Source organism: Aquarana catesbeiana, linkage group LG05, assembly GCF_042186555.1.
Source record: "Aquarana catesbeiana isolate 2022-GZ linkage group LG05, ASM4218655v1, whole genome shotgun sequence".
In the NCBI taxonomy this organism is placed as follows: domain Eukaryota; kingdom Metazoa; phylum Chordata; class Amphibia; order Anura; family Ranidae; genus Aquarana; species Aquarana catesbeiana.
In genome coordinates this window covers 495,862,130-495,881,432 of record NC_133328.1, presented here as the reverse complement: position 1 = coordinate 495,881,432, position 19,303 = coordinate 495,862,130, and the positions used below count along the sequence as shown (strand labels likewise).

The window sequence follows — 19,303 nt, the reverse complement described above, 5'->3', positions numbered from 1 at the left end:
GACCTAGATAGGGTAAGTGTGGGGTTGGTGGGCGAACGAACAAGCGAGGGAGGGAGGGTGTGTGTGTGTGGCATGTTTGACTGATCGAACGGGGGGAGGGGTGGGTGACAGATGGTTTGTTCGCTGCACCCCCCCAAAATGAAGCACTAGCCGCTACTGGTTTGCACTCCCCCCCAAAAAATTTTTTTAGCACCAGCCGCCACTTGACTGGAGGATAGACAACAGTAGCCTGAGCATTGCACCCCCCACATCCAAGCAGTTGCAATGCAAAAACATGTAATAAATGCATATCTCCCAACTGTCCCTGATTTCAAAGGACTGTCCCTGATTTGGAGCAATGTCCCTCTGTCCCTCATTCCTCCTCATGTGTCCCTCATTTTGGTGATCTATATAGTTGTATATAAAATGCACTTTTTATCTATCAAAAAGTGTTTCCTAGTGCTAAACTTTTCATCTGATTTCTAAATTGCTGCATTTGTAAATTCCACAAGCCAATAAAAAGGAATAGTAGTGGTAGGGGGTGTGTCCTATGTCTACATACTTTTGCTGATAGGTGTCCCTCATTCCCATCTCAAAAAGTTGGAAGGTATGTAAATGTGCTTTTTTTTCTTAATCAATACAAGTGCATTTACAGTATTGTTCTTTAGCATAGGTTGGCACGGCATTTCCCTTTGAAACAATGCACTAATCTGCAGGATGGTCGTACAGTGCAACATAAACAAGTTCTTGTATTGGAATACTAGTTCCTTTCTACAGATGTGTATCCAGAGATAGAAGATTGATGAGGAATGATTACAGAGAGATCTGGATCGTTCAGATGGGGCGGAGTTGAGAGGTCACTGTGCTGTGTGGGCGGGGCTTCGGCGACTATGTTTCCTGGGGTTGCCATGGTGATGTCAGCCGCTGCTGCTCCGGTGATCGGTGCTCCCAGGACAGAGGAAGGTATACGGACGGTCTATGGGGGGGAGGGGCGGCTCTAGGGATAGACAGAAGAATGTTCGTTTGGTGTTACCGAGAAGTAAAACTTCCGGAGCTGTGAGGTGTGTTCTAATCTTGGTCTTCTCTGACAACACTGCGAGCATGCTGTGTACTATAATAATGTATTCATATCCCGATCATCAGTGATCATCATCATCACTCAGCAGGAGGATTCATATTCTGCTGTTACCCTCCATCCATCCCATCTCTATGTCTACTTCACACACTATGACAGGTGATTAACCCTTTCATCATTGGGGGGATTTGTGATTTTGGAGCAATAAAAGTCACAAGGCATTAAATATTTTTTAATACCCAGACGTACACAAAGCAGTAAGGGCCCGTTCACACCTGCGTGTCACGATAACCTGCTCTTTTTGGTGCGTTTTTCATACGGCAGCATACGTCAAACGTGCTAAAAAAATCTCCACACCTTTTCGGATGGTGAGCTTTGTGTGCTTATGTTATTGAAAGATCTTGGCAACAAAAACGCACATTTTCTAGTTGTATTTCGGTGCCATTGAGGCCCCATTTATAACTACGCTTTCTGGGAAAGTGCAGAAAAAGTGCAAAAACTGTGCATCGTGCTCGCCGTGCCATTGATTGTTAAAGGAGAAGCTCGTTTAGCTGGGCTTCTCCTATGGATCACAGGAGGGCAGTCCGCTTTGCACTCCTGTGACCTGTTTTCAGTGGAGAGCAGGCTGAAGTCGTCTCTCTGCTGACGTCACGAATATCAGTCCAGGCACCACGTCTTCCCGACAGTAAAGTCTGCATCCGCCAGGTGCCTGGACTGACATCGGGCTCAGCCTCTCAGAGCAGAGAGCCGCTCACTGACAGTCTACAGCTCTCTGCTCACGGAGCTCGGAAAACCAAGCGATTGGTGATGTTCGATCGCTCTGTTAGAGGTGCCGGGGGACAGATGCTGCATCCAATGAAGTATGATTCCTAAAAAAAAAAAAATTCCTTTACTTCTCTTTTATTGGCACCCCCATATATATATATGGTTAGGAAACAAAAGACAAATGCGTCAGAACCTGGTGAAAAAGCTTGCAAAGCTTACCAGGTTGAAAGAAGCGGTAACCTTTTGTGGCGTGTTTGTCATGCGTAGGGCTTTCTATTCAAGTAAATGGGTTGCCCCGTGCGTTTGCACAAAAAAAAAAATGCGCTAAAAAAAGCATGATAAAAATGCACATTACTGTGACTAGCAGGTATGAATGGGGTCTGCTAATTAATGGCACCGCACACAAGTACAACGTTTTGCACGTTTTCCTGGAATTCGCAGATCTGAATGGGGTCCAGTGGCCATAAAGAGGCAGATGTTATAAGGACTCATTCACACCGATCACATTCACATGCGTTGATTTGCATAGCTCTATGCAAAGGCACATAGACTGCGTTAGGATGCACTGCATACAAATATAGCAGGTCTGAATTTTTTCACAGTTCAATGCACAGCACTGCATGTCACAACCACACAATCAAGCCACTACCTTCTTATTCAGGTGGCAATCACCAGCTAGAGTAGATACAGTATGTTCTGGATCCAGCGCCTGTCACCCTGGTTGTTAGTGGTTACAGCAGTTTACAGCTCCTATGTATATGACATTATGGGGAAGATTTACCAAAACCAATGCGCACAGAATCTGGTGCAGTTGTGCACAGTAACCAAGCTGAAGATAGAAGCTGATTGGATACCATGCACAGCTGCACCAGATTCTGTGTGCACCACTTTTGGTAAATCTCCCCCATTCATGTGTGCAGACTTGACCACACGTCTGTACCAACAGACATGTGCATCTGTGCCAACAGACATGTGCATCTGTACCAACAGACATGTGCATATGTACCAACAGACATGTGCATCTGTACCAACAGACATGTGCATCTGTGCTTAAAGCTGATCTCTGCCTAAAGATTTTTGTACATTTGCTATGTAAATATGAATGACCTCTGCTGATGCCTGTGTCATATGTGGCTGTTGATGTGTTCAGGAAAACTCTTACTTTTATTCAGCCTATAAAGTACTGTAAGCGACAAACATCCAGCACTGGGCTTACTATTCCAGCTGTAGTACAACTTTGATAGCGGACCACTCATTCTCTACCTCCTCCATTCTCAGAATGCCTTGTATTCTTTTCATTAAATCCAATGTCTGTGATTGGAGGAGAGGAAGGTGTGTGTGTGTGTGTGTGTGTGTGTGTGTGTGGGGGGGGGGTTGTGACAACCATTCACACCATTTCCATTCACAGAACATCTTGTATTAAAAACTATTTCAAGACCTTTGTTAATGGACAAGGCAGAGAACCCACTATAAGAGCAAAGCTTTATAGTGCTATATCTACACCATAAGGATTATTTATTGCCTATTGGTTACAATATAACACTGTGGATCATTTGTAAAAGCTGCTTATGCAAGCATCTCTGTACAGTATCCCTCATGACCCTGACCACAGGCGTGCTCAGGGGGTGTTCCGGGTGTGCCTGAGCATACCCTAACTACCCCCTGTGGTGCAGATTCCCCCTGCTGATATTTCACCAAAGCTCTTAAAAAAAAAGTGAAAAAAATTGTACAACAATAAAAAATGAATTTGGAAAAAATAATAAAAAATAAATAAATTGCTGACACCGTCCACTGCCCTATCGACACGTCCACTGCTCTGTGGATAAATGTTTACATTTCTTTAGAGTGTGTATATACACAGTATATCACAAAAGAGAGTACACCCCTCACATTTTTGTAAATATTTTATTATATCTTCTCATGTGACAACACTGAAGAAATTACACTTTGCTATAATGTACAGTAGTGAGTGTACAGCTTGTATAACAGTGTAAATTTGCTCAAAATAACTCAACACACAGCCATTAATGTCTAAACCACTGGCAACAAAAGTGAGTACACTGCCTTAACCCTCTTGGGCATGGAGTTCACCAGAGCTTCACGGGTTGCCACTGGAGTCCTCTTCCACTCCTCCATGACGACATCACGGAGCTGGTGGATGTTAGAGACATTGCGCTCCTCCACCTTCTGTTTGAGGATGCCCCACAGATGCCCAATAGGGTTTAGGTCTGGAGACATGCATGGTCAGTCCATCACCTTTACCCTCAGCTTCTTTAGCAAGGTAGTGATCATCTTGGAGGTGTGTTTGGGGTCGTTATCATGTTGGCATACTGCCCTGTGGCCCAGTCTCTGTAAGGAGGAGATTCTGCTTCAGTATGTCACAGTACATGTTGGCATTCATGGTTCCCTCAATGAATTGTAGCTCCCCAGTGTCGGCAGAACTCATGCAGCCCCAGACCACGACACTCCCGCCACCATGCTTGACTGTAGGCAAGACACACTTGTCTTTGTACTCCTCACCTGGTTGCCGCCACACACACTTGACACCATCTGAACCAAATAAGTTTATCCTGGTCTCATCAGACCACAAGACATGGTTACAGTAATCCATGTCCTTAGTCTGCTTGTCTTCAGCAAACTGTTTGCGGGCTTTCTTGTGCATCATCTTTAGAAGAGGCTTCCTTCTGGGATGACAGCCATGCAGACCAATTTGATGCAGTGTGCAGCGTATGGTCTGAGCACTGACAGGCTGACCCCCCACCCCTTCAACCTCTGCAGCAATGCTGGCAGCACTCATACGTCTATTTCCCAAAGACAACCTCACAAATGCGCTTTTGGAAGAATGGTCAAACATTCCCATAGACACACTCCTAAACCTTGTGGACAGCCTTCCCAGAAGAGTTGAAGCGGTTGTAGCTGCAAAGGGTGGGCCAACTCAATATTGAACCCTACAGACCAGGGTGCACGTGCCGAGCATGTGCACTCAACTTCTTTGGTCGACCATGGCAAGGCCTGTTCTGAGTGAAACCTGTCCTGTTAAACCGCTGTTTCATCTTGGCCACCGTGCTGCAGCTCAGTTTCAGGGTCTTGGCAATCTTCTTTTTTTTTTTTTTTTTTTAATTTTTCACTGATTATTGCATTTCACAGTTTCAGCACAGGGCTTGCTCTCCTGCTCGGCCTCTTGTGCCGCCTCAGCTCCCATGTCAGATTCTGTCCTTGGCTGCCCACGTAACCACTGCTATGCCCTTTCCATTGCCTCACCTGTGAGTATGGGCTGTTGATTCAAGTTAATCCCATCTATTTTTTACTTTTCATATACAAGACCCACTTATTGCCTGATACAATACTCTCGTTTTACAGACATCCGGTTTACATCAGCTCCTGATGAGCGGCAAGTTTAGCCGCGAAACGCGTTGAGCATCAGATGCCAGAATTTACAATCATGCAGTTTTGTAACACATTTTGTACATACTGTTTCACCAATTTATTTGAATATAATCGTTAATGTGCAGTATGCCTCTGTATGTATCAATTAATCATGACGGAAGACGCAATATGTATCAATGCTTTTGATGTATTTTATATTTAATAAATTTAACATTATCAGACTATATAACACATTGTTTGCTTCCAAATCCGCATGCTTCATGCAAAGTCCCAACTTCTTTTCTTGCTTCGGTTTGGCAATCTTCTTATAGCCTATGCCATCTTTATGTAGAGCAACAATTATTTTTTTTCAGATCCTCAGAGAGTTCTTTGCCATGAGGTGCCATGTTGAACTTCCAGTATGAGAAAGCGAGAGTGATAACACCAAATTTAACACACCTGCTCCCCATCCACACCTGAGACCCTGTAACACTAAGGAGTCACATGGCTAATTGGCCCCAATTTGGACATTTTGACTTAGGGGTGTACTCACTTTTGTTGCCAGCGGTTTAGACATTAATGGCTGTGTGTTGAGTTATTTTGAGGGGACAGCAAATTTACACGGTTATACAAGCTGTACACTCACTACTTTACATTGTAGCAAAGTGTCAGTTCTTCAGTGTTGTCACATGAAAAGACAAAATTAAATATTTACATAAATGTGAGATACTGTATGTATACACTATATTGTCAAAAGTATTGGGACACCTGCCTTTACACGCACATTAACTTTAATCGTATCCCAGTCTTAGTCTGTAGGGTTCAATATTGAGTTGGCCCACCCTTTGCAGCTACAACCGCTTCAACTCTTCTGGGAAGGCTGTCCACAAGGTTTAGGAGTGTGTTTAGGGGAATGTTTGACCATTCTTCCAAAAGCTTATTTGTGAGGTCAGGCACTGATGTTGGACGAGAAGGCCTAGCTCGCTGTCTCTGCTGTAATTCATCTCAAAGGTGTTCTATTGGGTTGAAGTCAGGGCTCTGTGTGTAGGCCAGTCAAGTTCCTCCACCCCAAACTCGATCATCCATGTCTCTATGGACCTTGCTTTGTGCTCTGGTGCGCAGTCATGTTGGAACAGGAAGGGGCCATCCCCAAACTGTTCCCACAAAGTTGGGAGCATGAAATTGTCCAAAATGTCTTGGTATGTTGGTGCCTTAAAGCGGTTGTATACCCGCAATTTTTTTTTTTGAACCCTGTAAAGCAAAAGGCATAATGAGCTAGTATGCACCGCATACTAGCTCATTATGAAATACTTACCTTAGAACGAGGCGTCAGTATCTTACCTGGTCCACGCCGAGGGAGCTGTCATGTTGCCTCGGCGTGTCTTCCGGGTATCGCGGTTCCAGCGCTGTGAGTGGCTGGAGCCGCGATTTCTTACTCGGCAAGGTCCGGCAGCTGCCGGGCTTCAGCCGAGAATCCCCTGTGCTCATGCGCCACTGCAGTCAGCGGCGCATAGCAAGGGGAATATCTCCTAAACCGTAAAGGTTTAGGAGATATTTTTTTTACCTACAGGTAAGCCTTATTATAGGCTTACCTGTAGGTAAAAGTAAAAAAAAAGACTATACAACCGCTTTAAGAGTTCCCTTCACTGGAACTAAGGAGCCAAGCCCTGAAAAATAACGCCACACCATAACCCCCCCCTCTACCAAATGATTTGGAGGGGTGGCTCATTACTTTTGGCAATATAGTGTGGATAAGCGAGTTTGGGGTGTAGGAACTTGATTGGTCTAACCTCAACCCAATAGAACACTTTTGGGATGAATTAGAGTGGAGACTGCAAGCCAGGCCTTCTCGTCAACATCAGTGCCTGACCTCACAAATGTGCTTCTGGAAGAATAGTCAAACATTGCCATAGACACTAAAGAAAAAATCAGTGCAAAACCAACCCTAACAGTATGCTGAACACTGAAAGTGAATATAAAACAATACTCCAATCAAACATAAATAAAAAAGCAGTGCAAGCGCCCAGATAAAACTACTAATTGAACACAGAACAACAGCAAAGAGTCCCAGAGTGTGACATTTCTGAAGCAGGGAGGTGTCATCAGCAGGTAAACAAACAGGAAGAAAGAAAACTCCTGGATAGTAAACAGGGTGCTTGAAAACAGTATTGACCACTGTGCATCCACTTCAGTGTTGACCACCACCAGAGGTACAAGCCGCTCACCTTAATGAATGGACCTTTGAGCTAACAGACAGGTCATTCATGCAGTCCCTTAATAAGGGTAATAGTAAAAGTTGAGCGGACGGGTTTCCTGTATAGTCCTTCAGTAGATCCCCACATTCGTTCGATAACCAAAAGTAACACTCTTAGGCATGCATTGTTCATGTAAAAGTCAAACAAAAGAAATATAGTGCTCTCCGTTTGTATAAAAGACACAAATTTAATGAATAAAAAATCCCAGTGTCCCAGTGCTTGGATACAAGACATGTAAAGTGCATAAGAAACCAGGTAGGTGGCTGTACTGACGTCACGTAGTTCCCTGAACGAGTATCGTCCATGGGTAAGGACTCAGCAGATAAAATTCAATTTCAAAATTCAGCACTGGGACTCAGTCAATCAAGCGTAGTGTTCTTATTTGATGTACTATTTGCCCTGTTAAAGATAGATATTCTCTATGGCTGAAGACTATATTTTGTTGGTGCTTCTGCTCATTTTTTGTACTGATCAATAATGTTCTTCATTATTTTATTCTATTTTATAGCTCACATTTTTTATACATATGTCATTAACACTGTATACATCAAGCTTCTATTGGTTGAAGACCCAGTGTTCCTTTTTTCAACATGGAAATATTTTTATATAGTTTACAAGTTGTATTTATTCAGACCTCTTATTATTTGTTTACATTTTGTACAGCACAGTTATTTTTATTGGTTGAGACTTTATCCATTTTTGTCAGTATGTATTTTTTATCTGCCAGTCGGATCGTGTGGCATATTTAGTCATCTCCGACATGGTTTGGTATCAGACGTTTGGCTGCGCCTGCCAGGTAGAGGTTGTGCAGGTATACCGATGGGTCCCGCTTGGGTGACACCTGTGTTTAGTAGCTGGGAAGTGACGGATAATTGTTTCCTGGTGTCACCCAATTGGAGCCTTCAGCGCAGGCACGTGTTCCTGGGATGGATGTTCTCGGCGCGTCATACGTGCCAGGACATCCCGCTGGGTTACGTCACTGGCGCTGTCCAAGTCACATCAATTCGAAATTTAAGCAAATCGATTTTTTTTTTTTCAGGCTAGGCCGAAGCCACGGCCTGGCCTAAAAACTCCTGCGTGCAGCTCCTCAGGACCGGCGCGGTGTCCACAAAGAAAAAAGAACTCGATTTAAATCGTGAGTTTTTTTTTTTTTTTTTTTTAGGAAAATCGCAGATTTTTTTTTTTTTTTTAAGAAAATCTCCCAGCCCTAGTCAAAAGGCGGACTCTCCGTCTCTGCAGGTGTCCGGGCCCCTCTTTGAAACTGATGGGGCTCGGGCCTGGTACAGGAGGGCTGGCTGAACTGCCTTACCAGCGGCTCTAAACTCAGTATTGAACCCTACGGACTAAGACTAAGATGCCATTAAAGTTCATGTGCGTGTAAAGGCAGGCGTCCCCATATTTTTGACAGTATAGTGTAATATATATATATATATATATATATATATATATATATATATATCAGTGAGCTGCACGATTCTGACCAAAATGAGAATCACAATTTTTTTTGCTTAGAATAAAAAGATCATGATTCTCTCACGATTCTCGTGACGTAAAATCTTTCACATTATACAAAAAAAAAAGGGCTAACTTACTGGTTAGTTTTTTTTTTTTTTTATTCATTAAAGTAATTTTTTCCCCAAAAATTGCATTTGAAAGACCGCTGCGCAAATACAGTGTGACATACAATATTGCAACAACCACCATTTTATTCTCTAGTGTCTCTAAAAAATATATATATAATGTTTGGGGGTTCTAAGTAATTTTCTAGCAAAAAAAAAATGATTTTAACTTGAAACCAACAAATGTCAGAAAAAGGTTTAGTGTTTAAGTGGTTAAACTTTTTTCACTTACACACAAAGTCTATTCCATTGACAAATTGTTACAATGTTTACACTTAAGTTCAACTGGTAAAGAATGTTTTGATTCTTGGCAGACTGCCCAGTTTTTCTCTTCCTTTCTTTTGAGGCTGTGACTTCAGAAAAGCAGAGAGAACTCTTGAACTCTTTGCATAGAAAGAATTGTGAAACACTTTAGTCAAGGTGTAGATAACGATTCCTGACGATTAATTGTGCAGCTCTATATATATATATATATATACATACACTCGCATGTGCGTTTAATGCAATACACCTATGACCCTGACCCAATATTACTAGCCAGAACTGCTTTTGCTGTGCCCCTCTATGATTTAGTTTCCTTTTTTTAATGGCTCTTGACACTCCTTGACCTTTTGGCCCAAGGAGTATAGGTGTTCCCAACAGAGAAATAGCATTTGTAGAAGCCTAAAAATGTATGCATTCACTTATTTACATTTGTTTGTTTCAATGCAGAACTCGTGCATTGTGCTGCATGTAAATGCATGTCAAATAGAAATCCCATTCTTTTTTTATGTGGCTGGTTCATACCTATGCATTGTAGTTTAGTGTGGAAGACCTAGGGAAAGTCTGTGGGCATAATCACACCTACATGTGCCCATTACTATATGCGTGGCATGCTCACAGAACAATGTAAACCAAGTCAGGCTCTAGTATAAAAAAAGTAAAATTAGATATGAAGGGCCCATAAAAGGCTTCTCTGGCTAATAATGTTTTCTATTACCCTCTCTGACAGTACAAGTGCTTTTTTACACTAACAAATACATTTTCAAAAAATCTTTCAGTTAGCTGTTGGCAATTATACCCACATATCCTTGGTGTATGTGTCAACTTAGGCCTCATTCACATGGGTGCTGAGGCCTGTAGATCCTGAAGGGGCCATTTTTTATGCAGCTTGAGCTGCCAGGTTCTACGTTTAGGCAGCCCATGTAAGTGTATGGGGATGCATGGACACAGCCACTCATCCTAAATTAACAGCCATGTGACTTAGTGGCCACAAACGTAGACAGTGTGCAATCAATAATGCTTGTCAAATTAGGATGTGCTGCTGTGTTTGTGCAGCCGCTGCATCTCTATAACCTTTCATGGGTTGCCAGCTCATAGCATTTGGTGGCTCAAACAGCATAAACAAGCCTCAGCGCCCATGTGAATGAGGCCCAACTATGGGATTCAATAGAGACTATCACCTACCTTTCTACCACTAGGCTTTTTGCTGCCAAATTTTTAGTAAACATCTTGGTTAATATGGGACTTGTTTGTGCAAGGGTCGGGGTCATATACTATGCATACTCATTTCATTTAAAGGGTAGTGAGAGTTAAGCCTCATACACACGATAGGACTTTGTACAAACTTTCCTGTGGATTTTTGAACAAAGGGCGTTGGCCATAAGTTTGTATTGCATACAGATGGCAGAACTTTTTCAGCCAACTTTCACCAAATCACGTGGTTTTTCAGCTCTTTGCCACCACCCATTGGTCAACTACTGTATTGTCTGATATTGTGTCAATCTCGCCGCTTTTATCAGCGAGATTGACACCTTGCGAGCCGGGTTCACATTGGTGCGGGTATCCGACTTGGATCCCCGCCAATGCCAGGCACTGTGTTCGGTATGAATCATGAGGGGGAACTCCACGCCAAATTTTAAATAAAAAACCGGCATGGGTTCCCCTTAGGTCTGGTATGGATTTTAAGGGGAACCCCCTACGCCGAAAAAACGACGTAGGGGTCCCCCCCAAAATCCCTACCAGACCCTTATCCGAGCATGCAGCCCAGCCGGTCAGGAAAGGGGGTGGGGACGAGCGAGCGCCCCCCCTCCTGAACTGCACCAGGCCGCATGCCCTCAACATGGGGGGGGGTGGGTGCTTTGGGGGAGGGGGGCCCTGCGGCCCCCCCACCTCAAAGCACCTTGTCCCCATGTTGATGAGGACAAGGGCCTCTTCCCGACAACCCTGGCCATTGGTTGTGGGGGTCTGCGGGCGATGGGCTTATCGGAATCCGGGAGCCCCCTTTAATAAGGGGGCCCCCAGATCCTGGCCCCCCACCGGCCTCTTCTCCCGGTGTCCGGTTCTTCTGCCGGGCTCCTCTGGTTCTTCTGCCGGGCTCCTCCGCTATCTTCTGCTCTTTTGCCGCTCTCTTGCTAGTGGTGGCCCGGTCTTCTTCGTCGTCTTCTTGCTTCCTCTCTTTTTCCAATGTTGACACGCTGTTATGCTGTGTGAGCGCCTCGTGATGACTTATATAGGCATGGGGCGTGGTCACCGGGTGATGTCATCCGGTGACCACGCCCCTTATGACATCACAGTCCTGGGGCAGATCTGGCTAAAGTTGAATTAAGCCCTTGCTATAGGTGTAGGCAATTTACATACCTTATGAAGCCTGACTGGAATACTCCCAGGACCATGCTAAGTACTCTTAGGACATTGCTAAGTGAGGCCTAGTCATCACTGCCTACCTCCATCATCATAGGAGTGAGCTCTCAAACACTGAGCTAAGAGCTACTGCATCAAGGAGGGAAAGAACATTTGAGGAGGGGTTGAATCAGAGAAAGAGCTCACTCCTGTGATGGTGGAGGTGAGCAGTGATGTCCTGGGAGTACATAGCAACATCCTGGGAGCAGAGGCGGCTCTAGACTTTGTAAGGTCTTTTTTTCTAAACTTAGACATGAGACCCCACTCAAAAAAAAAAATTCAAGCAAAAAAAGTTGCTGCAGAAAGATGCACGGACCTAGCACACAGGTGATCAGCACCACTTCCAGGGCACCCTCCTCACCCATCAAACATATGCAGCCAATACAACATCTAGGATCCAGCAAGGTGACAACCCCTCTAGGAATTTCCCCTGTGCCTTGGGAGAATGGGGAGGGGGTGTCACTGAGTGATTTCACAGAGGAAGGAGAGTGGGGGGATCCCAGCACAGAGGGGGAGAGAGAAAGGGGGAGGGGGGAGAGGGGGAGGATGAGAGAGAGTGGGGTGGAGGGGGGGGAGAGGGAGGGGGAAGGAGAGAGGGAGGTTGGAGGGGTGAGGGAGGGTTTAGGAGTGTGTGGAGTACAGAGTGCAAGAGAAAAGACGTTCAGGAGAGGTAAGCAAGTGATCAGTGTGCATGAGGCCTAACTGACCTGCCAAGCCATCAAATGGCTGGTGTCATAACTGGTGTCATAAATGATCACATATGCAGCGCCATGGCAACTGCAGATCAGAGTCTAAGATGGCAGCTTCCTTGGCTGTAAAGTATAAGCGGGTTTAATTTGGCTTTTAAAAGCAGAACTAAGCATCTCTAATTTATACCGCCCAGGAAGCTGCTATCATAGCCTCTGTTTGATCTGCAGCTGCCATGTTGCTGCAAATATGATCATCTATGACAACAGTCATTTGATGATTTGACAGTACGGTTGAGATCACAAGTAACTGTAACAGTTATCATTCACAGCATGCCTAGATGTAACTGGTTTGGGAAACAGTTAAATTAATGGGTTTAGTTCCTCTTTATGCATTAAAAATGAAAGAGAAGATGATTGGTTACTATGTTTTGATAAATTCCCCTCATTGCATCTTTTTCTCCTCATAGAGGTGAAGCAGTGCAGGTGTGGGTTCTAACACTAGTGAACTCAGTGTAATTGGCTATTACAGTAATCACATGACAAAGAGCTGGTCTTACCATCTTCTGAACGTTACTCTGAGATCAAGAGATGACGCATACAGCTCGTTCTCCATGCTGGGGGTGTGTGACTAAGCATGCTTCCAGCACAAACACATGCCGCATATATGCAATGTCACGGAAAAAAAGCCCACTTTCGTGATGCATTTATGTGTTATACCAGCAGCAGGGGTGCTGTCATTTGATACCACCCCTGACCAACCCAGGCGACACCCCAAGGTGCCATGGCACCCTGGTTGAAAAAGGCTGCCATGAAAATTAAAACTTACATGTTATGTACAATAACTGAGCTTCATTGGCATTAACTATTAAATGTGTCATCTAATGCATTTTTTATGACATAAATTAAAATAATATACATTTTTTTGTGAATACTTTTTAAATCTTTAAAATGTAAGACCTCTTTTACGTACTATAGATGAAAAAACAAAACCATTCATACAGATTATCTTCTGGAACAGTTCTTATAGACATATGCGTAAAGTGAACCTCTCGCAGTCATGAGCATTTCACAGCTTGCATGTTGTTAAAAATGAATAAGCATGGGTTAGCTTCAGATAAAATTTCCTTTACAAAGCAATCAATGGATTCAGAGATATAGGCATTCAAAATCTCAACTTTCCTGATGAGGTCAAGCTTGACTCTATACCCTCCCTCCTTTTAAGCCCCCCTATTGGTCCTGTAAAGTGATTTTAGTGATACATTTGGAGGAGGGGATTTAGGGCTAAGAATAATGTTTACAATAATTTAAATAATTGTGATAGAGGGAAAATATGAGTATTTCATGTAAAATTGTGACAGTCACCAGCTCTCTGCTTATGGAGCACTGAGAACTGAACAATCAGCGGTCTTAGAGCCGGCGGGGGACAGATGCAGCATCGGACCGATGCTGCATCTGCCTGACTGGGTATTGTAACTGGAGTCACTTTGGGCGGGGGGCTTGTGGAACCCAGCTTACCTTAGAGAACTCTGGAAACTCCTTGTCCAGCTCCCCTGGCCCCTCCTATGTGTAATTTACCCTGTGTCAATTAGGGGCACAGGGTGACCAAGAACCCCAGTTGGGTCTGCACTAACCAGACTCACTGTACAACCACACCGGACTCAGTATTTCCTTTTACCTCTGTTATCCAGGGTTCTATATGTGTGGTTTGTATTAAAAGAATGAAGGGGCTCTTTTACTCTTTTGACAGTAATATTTCTGAACAATATCCCTCAAGAAATATATGAAGATAAATTAATTCAACCTTTCCAACTGCTGGAATATTGTATGAGCTTGGTCTCATAGACTCTTTACTAGATCGTTTGAGGTAGGACTGTATCCCATTGTTCTATTATTTCTGCCTGCCTTGGGAGCAACCTATTATGGGATGTATATGTGTTTCTAGCATGTAGACTGGGGGCAGGGTCGAGGGAGGGGGGTATTCCTCCAATAGCCCTCCCTGCTGATATGATGGTCTACAAATGAGAAGTTTGAATGTACCTGTGTGTCTCTTGTTACTGATTGTAGTTTAGCCCCTGTGTCATTATGCAAAGAAGGGGGATTGTCCCTGAGTGTATATCTCTTTGTGCCTATGTATGAATAAACAGTTTTATGCTTCTCTTCACCCTACACTGATGCCTGCACAAGTGACTGGGTGGGCTAAGGGACCTTGGATTGCGCTGGTACCGGACAACGGAAGCTTATACGGTGGACTTACTCTTCTTGAGTACGGGGGTCCGTCAAATTGGTGGCAGCAGTGGGATTGTGCTTCCTGGCTGTGAACACGTGCAAACCACCACCGGGATCCAAGATCGGGATAGCAGACTTCCGTCATCCCAACTGAGAAATGGATCTGGCATCAGAGTTGCAAGGGCTGCTGCGGAGCGCCATTTCAGCAATCCACAGGACTGTGTCTGCAGATCAATACCTGAAAAACCAAGCAGCGGATTTGGGTGCAGGCCTGGCTTGGAGCCCTCCAGGTCGGTGGTACACACCAGGGCAAGTGCTTTCCAAACCTAGGGCAACGGGCCAGTGATCAACGGGAGTTGCAGATAGCATTCCTGGGAGAGCAGCCCCAGGAACAATGGGTGTCTGAGTTGGACAGGCTGGTCCAGCAATGGCACGCAGAGCAGGAATATTTAGGGGAGACAACAGAATGCTCTCTAGAGGGATATCACTTTGGCGGCCCTCGATTGCTGTGGGAGAGCCTTACAGATGGTTATGTGTTTGGCTATGAAGGGGAACCTACCCTTGAGGACCTGTGAGAATCCAGAGAGGCTATGCTCGGTCTCGTAGGGGTCTCAGAGCTTAAACCTGATCTTGAATACATGCCCTAGAATTAGCAGCGGAAACTCCGGAGATTGCCGTCCCCAAAGCTGAAGTGCTAACAACAGGGCAGAGCTCTGTTAACCTCTGCCCAACACCGATAACATCTTCTGGGTTCCACAGACAGGAGATGGTAAACCTCTATCCCCAGACACCAGTTCCAGAGACTGGGGATTTAATAGACTTTCCTGCTGAGGAGTAACAACCTAGTGAACCTCCAGCAGAAGAGCTGGCTTCAGAGCATGGCGCTGTTGACCTCTGCCCACAACAAAATATCCTGCCTTTAGAACCATTTTAAGAACATAAAATTTAACAAATTAGCCAGTATGACAATTTTACCTACTGTAATTTCTTTTTAGCAAAAGTTTTTTTTTTTTTAAATACCTGCAACAGTGTTAAAACCAAATTAGTAATAAGTCCAATGTTATTTAAATGATAACCGTGAAAAGTCTCCTTAACATGGTTGAAACAAACCCATATGGTTATTAATTTGGAAGAAATATACATTTGTCATCTTGGACCCAGAGGGTAGAAGACTTCTGATTAAATGTATGCAATTTTAAATTAATCGATATCGAGTTTCTCCTCATGTTCTGGTAGGGTGGAATTAAATTATACTGGCAAAATGAATGCCTCTCCCTAATCTCTGGCGCAGAATTAAAGGATCCTCAGGCGTTGAATGCATAGTATGTATTACTATATGCCAATTCTTTATGCTCATATTCAATTTAAATTCAGTGCACATAAATACAGTATCAAAGCTGAAAAGATTTTGCATGCATTCGTGTGTCTGTAACCTAATGGTACATCAGAGCAGAGAAAATTGTACATTGCGTTATAACCACAAATGCAAATGCTTGATACGCTTGTAAGAGTCTCTACTGAATTCTCTGTGCTGTCACAAATTGATCTGACCAAGTGCCCCATGTTTTAGTAAACATCATCTACTTAGTACACCTTGACAAGCATACGCCCACGGTAGCATCTTATTTTCTTTAACAAGATTTTAATTCCAGCTGTCATATAGAGTACCTGTTACACAAAAGCATGATTTAGCAGATTGATAACATTGTACTGCTTGGCATTGATTTTGTACGCTTTTTGTCTTTTTCATGTTTTACATTTTTTTTTATAAATGTTCACATATTTAACAAACGGAAAGTGATAGTGGGTAATGTTAGCTACTAGTATGAGTGGGTTATATCTACCCCTTACCTCCAGTGGTAGCATGGTGTTAGAGGGTGCCTCCACCTACCATCACAAGGGAAGTCAACCTATCTTCCTGCTGTGGGTGCTGATCAAGCTTTGGGCATGGCTGGCACATATTTGGCCACCAAAGCCTCCCTTATAGGTGTGCATGCGAGTGCCAGGTCTGAAATATATTTGCCTTTCAGCTTTTGGTCTAACTCAATAGGGGCTGAAGGTTTGTGCAATGAATTATAGAATGCAGTTAATTATAGAATGCGTGCTTGCTCCCATTGGAGAAAAGACTGTTGCCAGGCTCAATACTTGTGTGGGATAATATCAGCCACACTTTTGGACACTGAATATGAGGGACTTGGCTGGTAATGGGATTAGGGCAGTTGATTCTTGGTTAAAAAAAGATGAGAGCTTCTCTATAAAAAAAGAATACTATTATTGGTTTGGTGGCCCTGAAAGTATTAGTACATATAAACCCTAACAATGTTGTTCTCTTTTTTACTCCCTTTTGGTTTGTTAACCATGTAAAGTCAGGACACTTTCACCTGCTTCCAGTCCAAGCTGATTTTCAGCTTTCAGCGCTGTCTCACTTTGAATTCCTAAGGCATGCAACACTGTACCCAAATTCATTTTTTATCATTTGCTTTTAGACAGATAGAGCTTTATTTTGGTAGTATTTAATCACCACTGTTTTTTTTTTTTTTTTCTGCCATATAAAAGAAAAAATACCGAAAATTTTGCATTATTAAAAAAAAAAATGTTATAACATTTTGCAAATAAATAATCTTTCTTCATAAATTTTGGCCAAAATGTATTGTGCTACCTTTTTTGGTAGGAAACTAACAAACAAATTAGTATATATTATTTAGACATGTGAAAGTTATAGAGTCTACAAAGCATGGTATATATATTTTAAAATTGATCAGTCCTTATGTTCTGACTGCTTGTCTCATTTCTTCAGGCAATTAAATTCCAGGACAGTATAAATATCTCCCAAATGACCCCTTTTTGGAAAGTAGAGAGTCCAAGGTATTTAGTAAGGCCCATTTCACATTGGCGGACCAACCTGGTCTGCCTATTAGTTTTTCAGGCGGACCCGATCGGACCATCTATTGCTCTCTATGGAGCGGCAGATGTCAATGGACATGTGTCCATTGACATCTGCCAACATCTGATCCAATCCTGTCCGCTAAAAACAGATGGATGGGAATGATCCATTCCCCATCCATCTGGCAGATTGGATCGGATGGCAGTCTGATGAAGATGGACAGGCATTCTGTTTCTATCCAACAGCCCATAGAGGACAGCAGGCTGTTTCGTGTCCGCTCTGAATCAACAGAGCGGACACGATCCTGTCATCTGCCTGCTAATCGGAGATCAGCGGAGAGATTCCCTGCTAATCGGGCAGATCCGCTGGCAGGTTCTGCTAGTGTGAAAGGGGCTTTAGAGGCATGGTGAATTTTTTGAAGTTGTAATTTTTTCTCACAATCTTTTTTAAAATTAGGAAATGTAATACAATTTATTTTTCTACAAAATTGTCATTTTAACAAGTTTAACACACAAAGCATAGGCATACTTACATTTACACCTCAAAACACATTTTGCTATGCCTTCTGAATATGTAGATACCACATGTGTGGGACTTTTTCACAACCTAGATGCATAGAGGGGCCCACAATCCAAGAGCACCTTCAGGTGTTCCAGGGTCCTGAATTACCCATCCAATTTCCTGTCTACCTATTACAATTTTGGAGGCTCTTTAGCACCAGGACAATGGAAACACAAAATTACCTCATTTTGGAAAGCAAACACTCCAAGGTATTTTCTAAAAGGCATAAAGAGTCTTTTGAAAGTGTCATTTTTTGCCACAAGCTTTTGGAATATTCAGGAAAGAAAATGAAAATGTGTTTTTCTTACACAAAGTTGTCAGTTAATAAGATATTTCTAACACACATCATAGCCATACTTAGAAATACACCCAAAAAACACATTCTGGTACTCCTCCTGAGTGTGGTGATACCACATGTGTGAGACTTTTTCACAGTCTAGCCACACATAGGGGGTCTTAAATTTAAGGAGCACCTTTACGCCTTCTAGGGGCATAAATTACACATCCTAAATGTCTATCATATTTTTACTGCCCTGGAGCACCAAGTCATTAGAAATGTCCACAAAATTGCCACATTATGCAGATTAAAAACCCCAAGGTATTTTTAAGAGGCATGGTGAGTCTCTTGAAGATTTTTTTTGCCAAATGTTTTTGGAAATTGCGGAAAGAAAATGAACATTTTTTTTTTTTTTACACAAAGTTGGCAATTTAATAAGATATTTCCTACACACAGCATGGGCATACTTATGATTACACCCCAAAACACATTTTACTATTCCTCCTGAGTATGGTGATACCACATTTGTGAGGCTCTTTCAGTGTCTGGACTTATTATATACCAGACATTATATCATGTGAATCATACATATCAACCAATTGTGTCAAAACCAATGTAGTGTAATGGTCCCCTCTATACCAGTGGTCAGGGATTATTGCTTAGTGTATCATCACCTATAGCAGCCCCAGTTCCATTAAGCCAAGCGAGCCTAGCCTACTGGTACGTGGAAGTTTCCCGATCATCTCCATGGCCTATGAAACCAGAAGCTACAAGCATTTTGTCACTTCCAGTTTCGATTTGTTGTCTACAAACCATTACCGGTTGTGAAAGCATCTGATCAAACTTTCTCGGTTGAGGGCAGAGGCGAGATCTGGGTCTAGTAGACCCCAGATCTCTCCATAAAGAGGACCTGCCATGCTTATTTCTATCACAAGGCATGTTTTTC

General features: G+C 43.1%; 1 protein-coding gene across 8 annotated transcripts in view; it reads left to right on the top strand.

Moving 5' to 3' along the window:
- Positions 1-838: 838 nt before the first annotated feature.
- Positions 839-19,303, top strand: part of CCDC178 (coiled-coil domain containing 178) — a 476,741-nt gene continuing 458,276 nt past the window's right edge. For 3 of the 8 annotated variants that reach the window (XM_073631538.1, XM_073631535.1, XM_073631531.1), the window contains exon 1: positions 839-942. The gene's annotated coding sequence lies outside the window, so the exon portion shown is untranslated. Of the gene's footprint in view, positions 1,041-1,114; positions 1,214-19,303 lie in introns of those variants that run through there. The other 5 variants (XM_073631539.1, XM_073631532.1, XM_073631536.1 and 2 more) reach the window with 4 other exon arrangements.